At 54.5% G+C, this 16,158-nt stretch overlaps 1 protein-coding gene across 3 annotated transcripts in view; it reads right to left on the bottom strand.

The window, feature by feature from the left end:
* The window catches only part of NLGN3 (neuroligin 3), a 37,950-nt gene extending 22,840 nt beyond the window's left edge, over positions 1-15,110 (bottom strand). For all 3 annotated transcript variants that reach the window (XM_058848123.1, XM_058848122.1, XM_058848121.1), the window contains exon 1: positions 15,030-15,110. The gene's annotated coding sequence lies outside the window, so the exon portion shown is untranslated. The remainder of the gene's footprint in view (positions 1-15,029) is intronic.
* Between the last annotated feature and the right edge of the window lie 1,048 nt (positions 15,111-16,158).

Below are 16,158 nucleotides of genomic sequence, written 5' to 3' on the forward strand. Positions count from 1 at the left end.
GCTACAATGATATTCCTCTGGGTTTTTGTTTAATCCTCATCCAGCTCTGAAAAAACATGGAAATCTGAAGACAAAAAAAGCATAAGCTAAGATAGAATTAAGAATGCATTCTTAACTTAAACAAAACGATGCTACAGGACTTAAAACTGTCTCCAATTATGAGTTTTACAAAGCATGAGGCACGGAGGTGAGTTGCACTAGTGATAGCCAAATATGTCCAGATATGGAGATGCACAGTCAAGGCCCAGCAGCCCTAATGTTACCCTGGAGAGCCACAATGCCTTAACACTCAAATACAGCTCATGGTATTTTAACATTTGTAATTCCACATTTGGTTCCATCATTTTTTAAAGACTCTTTGCCTCCATCTGCCCATGTCCCTGCAGCATAGGATAAAGGCACCCAAACAATCTCAGTGACATGCTTCTAAGCCTTCCTATGTCTGGATTTTTTTCAATTACAAACCCAAAAAACGATGCAAACCCTATATCTGAAATTCCCTGGGTTTCAAATGCCTGATTTGGGATAATTACAATACCCCTGGAACACATCTGATACCCTGATATTGCTGTTCTGTGCTCTGTGCTTTTTGATGTAACTTCATGTTAACATAACATTTAGGATGGGAATTTAGTCTTAATTTAATGCTGACAGACTGCCATAAAAACCCAAGTTTAATCCCTTTCACTGTGGGTTGTTGCATGTGCCTTGCATTGCTGCCTGCTGCCTCAACAGCTCTCAAGCTTCTTGGTCTTTCAAAGCATGAGAAAGAACTGAGAGACCAGAGAAAGGACATTTCGTTCAGGGAAGCAATTCCCTTCACATCCCATGGGAGGTGGGAGCAAAACTTTTCCCATTTTTGCCGCCTACAGCGCTCTCACTCTTCCCTCCAGCAGGGAAGCCAAACGTGTCCCCCAGCAAAGATGGGCCGCTGCCTGCCCGCAGCCCCGCGCCAGGAGCCGTGCCTGCCAACTAGAAACGAAACTGGGCTGGGCTGGGCTGGCACAGCCAAACTGGGAATGCTCAGACAAGCACGCAGTGAGAAACTGGGAGCATAAAGACCCCGCAGGCATCCCAGGTCGCTCTGCCAGGCCGCTGGTGGGTGAGCAGAGGAAGTGAGGCTGCTAGCTGTTGGGGATGTTATTCATGTGCTTTGGAAAACAAATGCTCTATAGGTATTTCCACGGCCACACTGTCTGCCAGACGGCTTCCTCCTCAACAAAGAGACTCTCTCCATGGAAACCTGGGAGGGTGGGATCCTCTGGAAGCCTCTCTCGCAGATGCATATTCAGGCATCTCAACAGCAGCCAGACAAGCCGGATCCACACCTCCTCTGGCAGACGGCCGAGGAGATGTGAGCAGGCAGCCTGCTCTCGTATTGGACCCTTTATCAGAGCCCAGCCTCCTGCCCTGGAGCACCAGCCCCAAGTTCATCACATTCATGTTGTGGCTCTATGTCCCATGAGGTTCAGAGCCAGCACAGATGGAGACCTCAAAGCACCCAGCTGGCACGGTTGGATGATCTCCTTCCAACAGCAAGCAAACAGGATGTCCCATTGCACCCTCCAGCCACTGAGCCTTGTGCAGCTCCGCTCACCATTTGACCCCCCTGTACTTTGCTGAGGGCCAGCCCATGCACCCCAGAACAAACATGCACCCAGCAAGCAGCATGAGAAACTTCTGCCTTCTCTTCTCTACGTGAGCTCCAAACCTTTCCACCAACCTGTGCTCCAGGAGCTCAGGCTGGTGCTCAGCTCTCAGTCTGTCAGCACCTGCTAGACCCACTCCCCACATGGCATCTTCTCTCCTCCACTGGGCAGTGATCCCAGCTCTCACCCAGCCCCATCCCACCTGGCCTACAACACTGCAGAAACCCCACAGGAAACCCTGGGCAGCAGAGAAGCTGCAGCACAACTGGACCTATGTGCTTGTGTCCCTGTGTCCCAGCAGTTCCTCAAGAGCATCCCTTGGTTCTCATGCCCAGTTACCCATGGGTGCCACAGGCAGACGTTTCCTGATCCTACAGCAGTGTGGAGGCATTTCCCAGGTCCATCACAGAGCTGGTGAACACTGATGGCTCACAGTTACACTGAAAGGGACATGTAGTGTTTCAGAAAGGTCAGCCCTGCTGCTGCTGTTGCTCTGCTTTTCCATGAATGACCTAAATGACAGAACAGAGTACGTTTCAAAATCTGCACGTGACACCCCAGCACTTTAGAGGCCAGGATGGGAATTTGACATGCTCCTGACAGACTGGGAAAAGGGCTGAGAGATGATGGGCAGGACTGTAAGGCATTGGGAGGTAAAAAATCACACAAACAGTCCATGGAAGAAAAGACAGCAGCAGCTCTGCCACAAGGGTCATGAGGGCTACAGGTGAGTACAAACTGAACGTGAGCCAGCATATTATTGCCACAAAAAAAAGGAAACTACAGGAGGATGTGTGCAAGGCCAACTTGCACATGAAGTAATTACTCTCCTTTCAGCTCATAAAGACACAAAAAGTAATTTTACTGTTGTCCAGAGAACCAGTTCATTCCCCAAAAGATTTGGACTAACTGAGGGAGGCCATGGGAGACCACAAGATCATCAAAAAGCTTTGGAGAAATGTCTGGAAGATTTGGATTAGTCTAGACAAGAAAAGTCACAGGGCACAGTTTTATAACATGCAAAGGCCACTGCAAAAAAGTTCAGAACACTCTGCCCTTTTGTGCTATGTAGGAGACACATCCATATTAAGAAAGAAAAGTTAAGTGTACACCAGGAAAAGTTAAAGCAGTCCATGGCTATCTGCAAAGGGTGGTATGTGGCAGATGGATGGACCAAGTGATTCCCAGCAGCCCCTCCAGCCCAATCTCCTGCATTTCTCACTACCCTGGCTGGCAGCTCTGCCCCTGCCCTCATTCATTCAGCATTTGTCACCCTCTGGGTATACACAGCCACCTTGGTCACAAACCCTTCAGCATTTAGGATGCAGAGCAGAGCACTTAGGAGGCTTCCCAGCATTATGGAGCCCAAATCATCCATTCTCCACTCTGCAGAGTCCTCCCCCAGAGTCCAGAGCTCCCCACCTCCCTCTCCTCCTGAGGCACATCTGCAGCCCCCCCCAGTGTCGAGGCACCACAGTCACTCTCATGGGACAGAAGGAAAAGAGGGACAAACCTCACCCTCCTTTGCGTCAAGATATGTCCCTGTGCCTTGCCTTTCCTAGCTCCTGCCCACAGTACCACCAATATTTACAGCAAGCTGAACGTCAGAAGCCTGAGAGACACTCCACTGCACATCCTTTGCCCTGGGGAGAGGATGAGGGACCACGTGAGAAGTGCCAGTTAAGTTCCTCAACGCTGCAAGAACATATGTGGGACAGAAGCTCTTTGACAACTCCCAGACACATGCCAAGATCCTCGAGAGCTTCCATTCATAACAGAAGAATGTTACTCAAAATCCCTAGAAACAGACAATTTCAAGAGCCACTTCTGCTGTGGTGCCAAAGGCCTCCCGCTGCAATATGGCCTGTCACCATTTGCTCCATGGTGTTTAACGAGTTCTCCATGAAGGAGCCAAGCCTGCCTTGGGAAGGACACCAGGGGCAAAGCAGACCTTTCCCTTGCCCACATTTCAGCCTTTCCAGACATTTTTGGTGTTGAATGTCAGCCCACTGCTCGATGCCTGGCTCCAGAAGACACGCTACCCAGCAGGTGAGATAACCTGAATCACTTCCAACTCTTGTTTAGCATCAAGAGCTCCAAAAATGCAGGAGGTTTCTCAGTGTCACTGAGCTGTGACTGGTGATGCTGCTGAAGGACAGCTCGTGAGTCCTGCAGCAGGAACAGCGTTGGGGTCAGCACCCAATACTGCTGATGCAAGAAGAAAGTGACCACTATAGAGGATCCAAGGACAACTGTGTTTGAAAGCCTGGAGTTTTTTGGAGTGGGCTACATGCTCACCTTGAGTTAGTCTAGATTTTGACTGACCTTCCCACTCACTGCTTCAGGAGCCTGGTGGAAAGCTGAGACAGGGCCACGTGGCACAGCCTGCAGCTGCTGTGTGAGCAGGAGGCTCTGCCAGGACAGGAAGAGGGCAGTGGCAGCAGCCTCTCGGTGGACTGGTGAGTTCCCACATGGCTCAGGGATAGCTGCTGAAAGTAGGCTACTTATTGCCACGTTCTGGACAGAAATAATCTGGATTATCTCACATTATGGCTTTCCTGACTCCCGCATGAAGACACAGTGGCAGGTTTTTCTCTCCCTCACCTTGCTATTTGCAGTTTCAACGTACAAAAACTCACCTGCAGGGGCAGAGGTTAAGGAGAAGCACCTGTCCGAGCACAGCCGAACCCACACTCGCTCCCCAGCCCGAAGCGCCGGCAGCGAGGGGAGCGCCTGAGTGAGCCCGGAGGATCCCAGAGCCCCGGGACTCCCCGCGGCAGCAACACCTGCATGTGGCACCGCTGGGTCCCAGGCAGGAGGGACGAGGTGGCGGAACCCGGGAGGTTCCCGGAGCCCCGTGTGAGGCTGAAAGCTCCCGCAGCCCGCGGGAGCTGTCCCGTCAGCACCGGAGCGGCAAACACAAACCGCAGCTACGGGAGCAGCGGAGCGGCCACCGACACCGACAGCTTCCTGAGCAGGGAAACCGAGAGAGGTGCTGGGCTCTTCTCCCTGGCATCCAGCGATAGCACATGAGGGAACGGTTCAAAGCTGTGCCGGGAAAGGTTTACACTGGACGTTAGGAAGCATTTGTTTAATCAGAGGGTGGTCAAACACAAACAAACTGCAACAGGCTGCCTAGAGAGGTGGTCGATGCCTCAAGCCTGTCAGTGTTTAAGAGGCATTTGGACAACGCCCTTAACCACGTGCCTTAGTTTTAGGTCAGCCCTGAATGGGCCAAGCAGTTAGACTGGGTGATCATTGTAGGTCACTTCCAACTGAAATTATTCTATTCTATTCTATTCTATTCTATTCTATTCTATTCTATTCTATTCTATTCTATTCTATTCTATTCTATTCTATTCTATTCTATTCTATTCTATTCTATTCTATTCTATTCTATTCTATTCTATTCTATTCTATTCTATTCTATTCTATTCTATTCTATTCTTCACAAATAAATGTTAGAATTACTCCACCTCTGGCTTTGTGCAGGCAGGTGACTGACAATGCAAAAGTGCATCCAAAGACTCACAGAATTTCCAGACGAGTACTCAGAAGTGAGCTGACAGACAATCTGCTTTCAGCAAGCCCTTGGCACCAGCACAGAGTTCATGCCAAGACAACTTGCTCACTCTCCCACACATCACAAACAAGCACCAGGCACCTACTCTAAGGCAATATAATCTCCCTCAAATCTGTGATCAACACTCCACAGCTACCAGCCCAAGTGCAAATCTCACCCAGAGAAGAGAGAGCTGATTCCACCAGCAGCATTCCCCTCACTTCCTTCTGAAGCCGCACATTGACATTATCCCACCTGCTCAGCACCATCCCCCTCACATCTGCCAGAGTGATGCCTCCTCTCCTAAATAATTGCCCTGGAAACTACCATGGATAACAGGGGCCATTTTTAAAGTCAACATGGATCATTGTGACTGAACCGTGTTAGGGAACAGTTCCACGAGGCTCTTATCAATAAGCTTCTGAAAGTCCAAGTCCAAACACTTGGACTTCATATTTCTTATGTTAACAAAAGCAGGTTTGAAGTCTAATAAAGAAAGGAGACCTTGGTGACCCAAAGAGGCTGGCTCAATGACACCCCCATTTCTGAAATACCTGAAGCTAAGAGGCAAGTATGAAACCACGTTGTTGATGCAATGTCCTTGTCCAAAACTCATCCCCCAGCCTCTCAAGCTCCTTTCTGGGCACCGTGCAAAGGACATGAAGCTCCCACCACCAATGGGCCATGGGCAATTTACACAAAGCTCTGTCCTCCCCATACCACCACCTGTGCTAGAACAGCCCAAGACATCTCACCCAAGCTCCAAGGAAAGCTCAGAAAGCACCAGTGGCTGCAGGCAGGGCGGGTGTGTGCACAGCCAATGCTTTCCATGGACTAGCGTGGACTGGGGGAGGCTCTATAAATGTAAGGAGGTGGGCTGGGCAGAGAGGAACTGACTGCAGCTTAAAATACATGGACTTCCTGCAAATGTGATTAGGGAGGGTGGGCAACAAAATCCAAGAGTGTTCTGAATGGGAACAGCTACATCCAAAATAAGTTGTCAATGTTTCATTTTTACTGACTGAAAGCAGGAAGCCAAATCCACTTAATCAAGGGTTGAAATCCAGACAGTGGCTTTGGAGCCTCCGGTTTCAGCAGCAGAGCCAGTAAAGAACTATTCCTTTTACCAACATCTGCCCTAACTACCCATTTCTGCCTAACCTCACTCCACTCTTTATCAACTCAGAAAGGTTTTGCAGGGCAGAATTGTAAAACAAGTCATGGAAGTAATCTGGACTAAAGGTAATAAAAACCCAGGACAAAGAACAAAGATGAAGGAAATAGCTGGAGACAAGCAGGAACTAACTTTTGCACAGAAGCTGAAACATGACACAATAAGTTTTCTTGTGAAGAGATAAGGTTACAAGTTATCTGGCAATGTACAAGCACTATCTGTTGCCACCACCTTGTCTTGTACCATGAGACACCAAGCCCATGGAGCAAGGTGGCTCTATGGGGAGAGCACACCCCTGTACAAGGGGTGGCGTGGGCCATCCCAACAGAGCCACCCCTGAGGGTCACAGTGCAGGCAGCAGAGCCACGTGTGCTCCCTCAGGATGCAAGAAACCCCAAGCACTGCAGTCCAGCACCAAATCGTTTCCTCACTGCAGGGTTCCAGAAGATGTTTGACTGTCCACACCACCTCCACCTTGTTACAACAGTCCCTACTGCCAGGTGAAACACCAGACAGGCTCCGCACAGACACAGGTGCCCAGAGGGTGTGATGCAGGGCTGGCTCAGCTCCCGTTTCCCACAGCTGGGAGAGCTGCAGGTCCTGTCCGGTGCCAGAGAGATGCCCCAGCTGAACTGCAGCTCATCGCCCCAGCACAAAGAGACAGCCCCAGCACATCCCACTGGACTCAAGATGCTGAGTTTTATGTTAGTGTGAGTGGTGCTCACCAAAGACCAGACGTGATTCCCTGACCATATTGCAAATGTCCCTTTGAGCCTACTGGCACCAGCAGTGACCTGCTGCTCCATGACACTGCAGCTTGCCTGGGGGCACAATTAGGCCCAGCTCTACCCTGGCTGGCCTGGGACACCACAATCCCCTCCTCACAGCACTGGACTCTTCCTCTGCAGCAGAGAGCTGCTCTCTGCAGGGCAGGGACTGGGATACCCAGACTTGGACTGGGGCAGGAGATGGGGAGCAGTGAGCACCGGTAGCAAAGCACAGGCAGGACAGAGCAAGCTGCATTTGCTAATGCTGTGATGCCCCTTCCCTCTGCTCCCACCAGCGAGCAGGTTTCACTGGAAACACCGCAAAGGCCCAAGTGTGGGGGTGGGAAAATGCCACTGTTGCTGGAAGCACCATGGACTCCTCCATCCTCACCACCACCCCTCAGGCTGCCGGTGGCAGAGGCCACCGGGTCCCTTTCGCTCGCCCCCGCAGGGCAGGGGACACCATCCCAGGGCAGCACCTCTTGGCAGAGCTCCTGCGGGAGCGGGGCCGCGCACCCAGAGCCAACATGACACAGCGTCAAGCAGCCACATCCTGCAGCAGCCACCGCTCCTCCAGGCTGACGTCAGCCTCCGCAAGAGCTGGCAGGCAGGACATGCTGTGCATGCCGGCCGCGCTGCTCCCAGACACCGCCTGGCCCCGCCACACACTGTGGCCTGTGTTCCTCACCAGCTACGACTCATCTACAAATTGAATTTCACACTCGCACGCTCCAGAAAAAGGCACAGGTGCTAGAGAAGCCGCCCTCCCCCTCTCCACATCTGCCTCCCCGCTCGCCCCACCCCGCTGCTGAGCGCCGGGATCACGGCTGGAGCTCTGAGGAGCTCCTGGGCAAAGCACAGGCGACATCGGCTCACGGAGGAGCTGCCACGCTCGGGCAACATCAGGGCGAGGAGAGCCCTGGGGCCCCTGGCACAAGGGACACCCCCGTGTGCTGCTGGCACGACACAGCGTCCAAAACCGCCCATCTGACAATGAGATAAAAGCCCATCCCAGAGTTACTGGTTTCCCCAGAAACCCTACAGGCTTTCCCAGGAATTCTGGAAATTCACAGATTTGGTATGTGCTCCAGTAAGCAACCTAAAGAGTTTCTACAGTTGTCACAGCCAGAGAACACCGCTAGCACAGGCTGTGAGCACAGCTGGCAGCCCGGACAGATGTGGTGCCTGTCACCTCAGACAGCCCATGGTGCAGCCCAAGCCCACACAGCCCCTACACAACTAAGAGGAGACGCTTCCTGAAGCAGGGGAGCCTGCTCTCCACAAGGCCGTCAGCTGCTCCGTTCCCAAACCAAAACCAAAGCTGGCATGACTAAGCAGAAGACCATGGAAGCACCCTGGACTGGACTGGACTGGCCTGCAGCCACGGCAGCTCCACAAAGTCTTGCTCATGCAGCCAGGGCTCACTAGAGACTGTAGGTCAGGCAAGCCAGCAGCTAGAAAGGAAACCCATTCAAATTTAATCCAAAATGTATTTTCTATTTTCCCTTGTAAATTTATCCTCCCATATTTTCTATCTTCGAGCACAAAAAAGCAGAAAGCCTAAAACCTCTGACAAAAAAAATCCTTTAATGTGTTTTACTGCAAATACCACCTCGTGTTAAGAAATAAGCTGGACCGGAGCAAATCAGGCAGCCTGGGGATGCCCTGTGTCTCCAGAGGGAGCAGACCAGAATGAAGCAGGACTGACAGGCATGCTGCAAGGACCAACAATGCCAAGGAAAGTAAAGTTCAAGTGCCAAGAAGGCTCTCATGCTCCCTGCTGCTCCTCAGAAGTCCCTGAGCACAGCTCTGCCTCAGCAGATGCCCACTTGGAAGCATCGCTCCCAGCAGACACAGGAGGAGTTTTTTGTTACAAAGAGTAGGCAACCAATTGGCTTCTCTTAAAGTCCTGAGCATCAAAGTACAGCAGCTCCCTGCCCAAATCTGCAGTCTCAGATTCTTGTCCAGAGACCCCAAGGGCAACAAAGACCAAAAAAGGCAGGACAGAAACAGATTGTTTCTCTCTTGAGGCACAGGACAGCTGCTATCCAAGGGAAATTTTTGGTTTGTGGTTGCAAGGACACCCTTGTGCTGCTGGCTGGACACTTCCCTCAGTCCTCCTGGAATTCATAAGGATGAGAAACAGCATCCTCTTCATAAGCAACAACCTCACTTAACCTCATACTGCTGCCTGCCAGCCAAAACCCGCGGGGGACTGCTGGATCCCAGCTCATCCCTGCATTTTCCTCTCCAAGCCCACTTCTCCCATAAAAAGCCAACCGCCCCCAAGACAAGACTCGCATTTCCCTGTTGTCTTTGCATGTCTCTGGACTGCTCAGGAGCTGGGGAACAGCCTTTTGCCATCCCACACTCACCGAGGTAAGGCTGAACTGGATCCTCACAGGTAGCAGGACATGAGTCTTTTCTCATTTGAGGATAAAACCAGGAACAAAACTGATGCTTATGTTTCCTGATGTGTATGAGAACAGGCACAGACGGGGACTGGAGGAGGGGGATATGAAGATCAGATCCCTGGTGATCCCACAGTGCCTATCATGTGCAGCAAGTACCAGGGAACTGGGACAGCTCTAAGATGAGACTCCAGCTCTGCAGCCAGTGTGTCCCTGTGCCCAGGGAACCAGAGGAAGCAGAGGTGTCAGGAAACACAGCAGGAAAGGATATTGCCATTTATTTTCAAACCAGCTGAATTAGTACCTGATCAGTAGACAAAAGCCTGTTAGAGTCTCCAGCAAAGGGTCCTGTGAAGCCAAGGCTTGGTGCTTAGCACAGGTCCTGCATCTCCCAGCAGGTGTACCTCCATCATGTGGGGAAAGCATCCCACGCTCTCAGCGAGGAAGCAGGACTGAGCATGCATCTGTCACCCTGTGCCAAGCTAAGTAACAGAACTGGATGGGGATAAACCCATTCTTCTTTACCAAAGCCCAGTGCTCCCTCCTGGCTCCACACTCTCTGGTGTGCAGAATGTTATGAAAATAACAGAGCAGACCAAAAGACCACCTTGCTCTGTGTACTTGCAAGCAGTCGGAAGCACAAGTAATTCACAGTTCAGCGGCTGCCCAAGCCAGAGGTGGATCTCAGTGTATTTATTAGTTCTTTCTATTCTTCTTAGATTCTATTCTGTTCTTCCTTCTTGAAATCATCCCATTTCTCCTGAAACTAATGCATGGTTTTGTTGTTCATGACACCTTGTCCTAAGGACTTCTGTGATTTGATAGCACATCTGCAAGAGGCAAATCCCCTCCTCCTGTTTGGCACCTCCTGAGAGCTCAATTTGATGTGACCTTGTACTTGTATGAAAATAAACAATGAACAGTTAACCTCTATCACTTCTCTCCTGGCCTCCTGTAGACACATCTTATCCATCTTCTGTTGTTTCTTTTCCAGTCTGAAGAACCCTGCCTTATTTAGCCTTTTTTTTGCAGAGAGGCCACCAGACCTCTGACCAGCTGTGCTGCAACTTCCAGGCATTTGACTCCACAATGATCTCAACACCCACACATCTCTCCTGAGCTCCCTGTGGGCAGCTCTAGAGACAGAGACACAGAGCAACCCCTGTCCCCTTCTCCTCCATCACTATCCCTTGAGTCCTCAAGTTGCTCAGTGGTGCCTGGAGTTATGTGAGGGCAGAAGACACAAAGACAGCGGGATTCACACATTCACCTTCACTACTCCTTTATCACGTGGTGCCAGCACCAGGACATGGACAGGACCACCTCCATGGGGAGTGCCATGCAGACATTTTGGCCACATTATAGGCTTGGGCGTCTTCTCCCACTCCTTTAGAGCAGCACCAACTGCTTGATGAAGGCCAAGTCTCTGCAGCCCCTGACCATCACAAAAGAGCATTCTCAGCAGTCCCCTCCCCAAGCCCATCTCAGAAGCCTCCTGACCAAACTTTTCCCAGCCATCCTTGCCCTCAGCAGCCCAGGCCCAGACCCAAACAAGGCTCGTGCACAGTACAAGTCCTGTAACACACTCTCTCTGCAACCTTTCCCAAACTTTGCCACCTGTTCTGCTGGCACGGCCAGAGCATCTGGCCACCAGGCGAAGTTTCAGCTCTGCTTGCCAGGCACCTTACAGGATATGCTTGCACTGAGATGCAGTTTGAAAATAACAGATGTTACTCCAGTGTTCTGCATTTTGCAGTGTCAGGAACAAGGTTTCTTTACCAACAATCTTCTGAGCTCCATGCCAAGGCCGTCTCATCCCAAACAGTGCTCCCCAGCACAAAGTCTTGCTCACAGACAGCCCCTGCCACGTGCTGTCCCTGCTGCCAGGCAGACAACATGGCAAAAGGAATATATTGCAAGAGCAGAGTTTCCACACACAGCTTCAAGACTTAGCAGGAATGCAGGTTTCATCGTGGACTGCAATACCACATGACTACTGAGCCCAGACAAGACTCCAAACTGCACATAACCTCCCATCCAGGGAAAACTTCCAGGAGCTACACAAACCAGACAGGACCCGGCAGCTGCAGCCAGAAGCACCCATGTCTTTCCACTGCTCCCTCTTCATCCCCATTTCCTCTCAGTCAGACTCGCTCCAGGGTCTGAATGATGTGGGTTCAAACTGGCAGCTCTGGCAATTGCAGGACCATTTATTCATTCCCCTCACACCCACAGCAGAATCCTGCTGAGGCCAGCAGCACACAGTGCTGGTCACAGCCTGCTCCCTGCCCCCAGCTCAGGGGAGTATCATGGTAGGAGACCACCAGAGCATTCAGTCCCCCATCCAGCACCACCCAGCTCAGCTCAGCTCAGTCCTCAGACCCAGCTCTCCTCTCTCGGTACAAGGATCCAACCTGCCTCCTCCTGCTCATGTGCCCGGTGCTGCCTGCGACCACCTCCCCTCTGTGCCGACCCAGAGGCACAACGCCCTTGGCCGCCTTTCAAAGCACTGCCAGTGGCAGCCAATAACCACAGACCACTGGCGGAGGAATCTCTGTCTGGGATCCCACAGGGAGCCCCTAACTTCCATCCCAGTGGCACTGGGAGTTCTAAGGACAGAGCCAAGCTCCTGACTGCCCCATCCCTCAGCACTTGGTGCACAGCCCCAGGATGGCAGATACACAGACCCTCTGTACTCTGCTCTGAGATCCCACAGGCTCCTCTGCAGCTCCACAACTTGTTGCACAGACACACGCCCCGTGTCCCCATCCCCACCACTTCCCACCCTCCTTCCACCCTTCTCCTGTTACTGGATCCCTCCAGCTGCCATCAGTGCAGCATGGACACTTCCACACTGCTGAGGCCAGAGTAGCTCCTGGACAGCCAAGAGAGCTCCCTTTCTCCCCTGCCTGCTGCAAAGAAATAGCTTCTAGAAGACAGGATCCAGGAAGATGGCAGCAAATTGCTTGGGAGGCAGCAGACTCGCTGTGGCTGGGGGGGGTTAGGAGCTGGCTGAGCTGATGCTGTTTGGGAATTGTTTAGATGGAGCTTAGAGACTTGATGACCTCAAGGTCCCTTTCTTATCAGCTGTCCTAAAACTCCTCCTCCCTTGACACAAAGGCCAACATGGACCTGCCAGAGGATTTTTGGCAGTCACTATCTCCTTGCTCTTGCTGGAGGACGTGATCCTGATCAAAAGACACCTGGAACAAATCCCTGTCTGTGTTGGACGTGAGCACCCAGAGCAGCCCCCACAGAGAGCCAGGACAGACGCAGCCACCACATCTGGATCCTCAGCACCGTGCTCTGCCAATTCTCACGCTGCCTTCTGAAGCTTTGGCAGGCCCCTGTCCCTGGGCAGCCTGCTCAGTAGCTCCACTCATGACTCCCAGGTTCTGGCTGCCCTCACCACACTGCTCTCAAGCACCTTCTCTCCAGCCCTTTGGGACAAAAGCCTCTACACGGGGTCTGGAAAAGAGACAGCCCCAGATGAAAAGTGCAGGGCAGCCCCCTTGGCATGGGCTTAGTCTTCCTCTCTAACAAGGCTGCCCTAGATGCTCACTGCTGTTGAGTGTGGGCAATTGGAGGCAGTGCACGGCAGCACCACGCACACCCTGCCAAGACGGGCACTGCAGCTCCCATTTCCTCAGCACGGCACTGTGCAGGGCTCTCACACCCGTGTCCGAGGGCTGCCCTGCACCTTGGCAGCTTCTGCTCGTACTCTGGAGGTTGAGAGCTGTGTGTTTGCAGGTGTCCAACCAAACTCCACATCCCGACTGCACGCGTAACCATGGCAACTGCACATGCGAGTGGCAAAGCCTCGAGCCGGGCTAACTGCAAATGCAAATGAAGCAAACACATGCACAGTGCTAAAAGTGTGACCTCTAAATGTCAGCCTTTAACCATTTTGCAGACACCAGCTCTGTGGTGGCCGCCTGCAGAGCAAGAAGAGGTCTGGTTCCAGTGGGGACCTCTGGGTGCCCAGCCCTGCACCAGGTGTTGACGCGGGTGCTTGGGTGCACCCCTGGCACAAGCATCTCCCAGAGCTGAGTGACTTCTGCCTTGGCAACCAGCAGCTCCCTCTCTGAGGACAAATCCACTCTTTGCCCAGCTGGCAGATGCTCCCAATTCCACAGAGGACCCTGGTTTGCAGAGAAAGGAAGGTCCCACCAGGCTGACACAAAGCATGGCCAGCACAGGGGCTCATGGGGAGCTGGCTCTGGCATCACTTGGGGCCAAGCCAGCAGCAGCATCAGATGAGGCACTCTCAAAGGATGGAAGGAAAATCCCAGCCTTTCAGAGATGTAATGTCAGAGCCACCTCCCTAAGGGAGATCTGTGGCCTTGGGAAAGGCTGCCAGTAGAGGCGTAGGAAAGTGTCACCATTTGGGAGAGCGTGGTCCAGAAACTGACTGGCTGGACAAAAGCCTCAGGTCCCCATCATTTCTCTCCCTTGCTGCTGACAGAACTGGATGCAGGCAGACCCCAGCACTGTCATCCACCACACCTGTCCTGCTCCATGGCTTCGAGCACGATGGAGCCGAGCTCAGGTGAGCAGTGCCAGCTCCAGCCACAGCGTGCATCGCTGGGGCCACCAGCAACCCCTGCACCCAGCTCCCCGCTCAGGGATGGATGGCTGGATGCATGAATGGATATCTGGCCTGCTGCCCTGCCCAGGGATGAGTACGGCCAGATGTTTGACAGCAAGCCTGCCTCCAACTCAGTCCCTGGCCCAAGAGAGAAACAGGGAATGCCCTTTCACTCCAGGAGCCCAATGGCTAATGTCATTCCTAATGCTATGCCAAATAAACTGAGCCAAGGGGATCTCCTGCCTGCCCTTGACCCAGGGATGCTCACACCAGCAGCCTCACGCCTGTCAGCACCAGGAGCATCCTTGCGCCCCAAATAACTCACCCCTCAGGACCTATACCAGTACCCCCAGTACCTACACCACACCACAGACACCCCGCAGCCCGGGGAAGGATCCCAATCCCTGGAGTGAGTGGGCTCCAGCCCGGAGAGCCCCTGCTTCCCGCTCTGTGCTGGGTCTGTCGGGCCGGGCCGAGCGGGACCGGGCGGTCCGGCGGATGCGGGGCGGGGGCCGGGATGCGGGCCGCGCAGCTGAGGCGGGCGCACAATCCCCCTTTCAGCACGTCGCCATGGCAACCCGCCGGCTCGCCGCGGCCGCTCATCCGGCCCCGTTAACCCTCGCCGTTACCCGCCGCCGCCGCGCTCGGCCCCACCCGTTAACCCCCGCCCCGCCGCGCACCGCTCCGACGCCCGACTCCGGGATCGCGACCCGAACCGGGACCATCCCCCGCCCCGAGAGCCCCGCGGCCGGAGCGGCGGCCACCCCCAGCCCCGCGCCGTGGGGCCGGTCCGGTCCCGTCCGGCCGCGCTCCCCATCACGAGCGGCGGGCCGGGCCGGGCCGGTCCGTGCGGGGCGGGGCGGGGCGGGCGCACTCACCGTCGGGGGCGGCGGCGCGGCTGGGCCATGCCGGTGGCGGCGGCGGCTGCCCCGCGCTCCGCTCAGTCCGGCCCGACCCCGCACCGGGAGCGCGCGGCGCGTGCACGGCGGAGGCGGGCTGGGGAGGGGCCGCCCGCAGCACCCCTTCGCTGCCGCCGCGCTGCCCGCCACCGCCGCCCGGCACCGGGACCGGGACCGCCCTGATCGGACATCCCACGGCCCCGCCGCCGCGCCGGCCGGGCCCGGTACCGCACGCCCCGGCACCTGCACCGCCCCGGTCGCTGCGCCGAGGAGATGCCGCACCAGCCGAGCGCCGCGCAGTCCGGTACCGCGCCCTCCGGGTACCGGCACCGGCCGCACCTGCGCCCCGGTATCCCCCAGGCCCCCCAGACCTGCCCTGCTCGCGGCACCGGCACTGTCCTGCTATCAGCACCCCCACCTTCCCGACCGAGACACCTGCACAGCCTGGGGCACCCCGCACCACCCCAGTAAACCCCAATCTGTGGGGGCATCCCGGCACGGCTCCGGGCATCCTGCACTGTCCTGTGCGTACAGAATCCTGCCCCACTGCAGCCTGCCCCAGTCACTCTGCAAGGCTCCCTTTCCAGCCTCGCACAGCCCTGAGCCGTGCTGCCCCGGCACACCCCACAGCAGCTGGAACTCCCTTCAGCCCCGGTATTTCCCCACAGCCAGGGGAGCGGTCCCCGCCTCTCGTACTGCTCCGCAGTGCCCAGCGGGTCTAGGGAGGGTGCAGCAGATACTCAATATGGGGTGTCCCATCCCAGCCTCAGTCTTGGGGCCCGGCCCTGCCACGCACCGGGCTTCAGTCTCAGCAGCCACAGCCCCATAGGCTCCCAGCAGCACCGCGCAGCAAGAGCCAGCACCTCTGTCATTCCCCTTCCCAGCATGGGGGTATTTTCCCCTCCCACTCATGGCCTCCTGGCAGGAGCCGCCTCTCCTACAGCCTGCCGCTGCCCATAGCAATGTTTCAGTCTTGCCTGATGGGATTACAGAAATCATTTGAAACAGGGCATGGATTTGGGTCTTGATGGATGTATCTGATTGCTGCCTCCCTCTGCTATTGCCAAGGTAGCATCAGCTGCGATGCCTCCACGAGTAGGCACCGTTT

Source organism: Poecile atricapillus, chromosome 12 (genome assembly GCF_030490865.1).
Source record: "Poecile atricapillus isolate bPoeAtr1 chromosome 12, bPoeAtr1.hap1, whole genome shotgun sequence".
Classification (NCBI taxonomy): Eukaryota; Metazoa; Chordata; class Aves; order Passeriformes; family Paridae; genus Poecile; species Poecile atricapillus.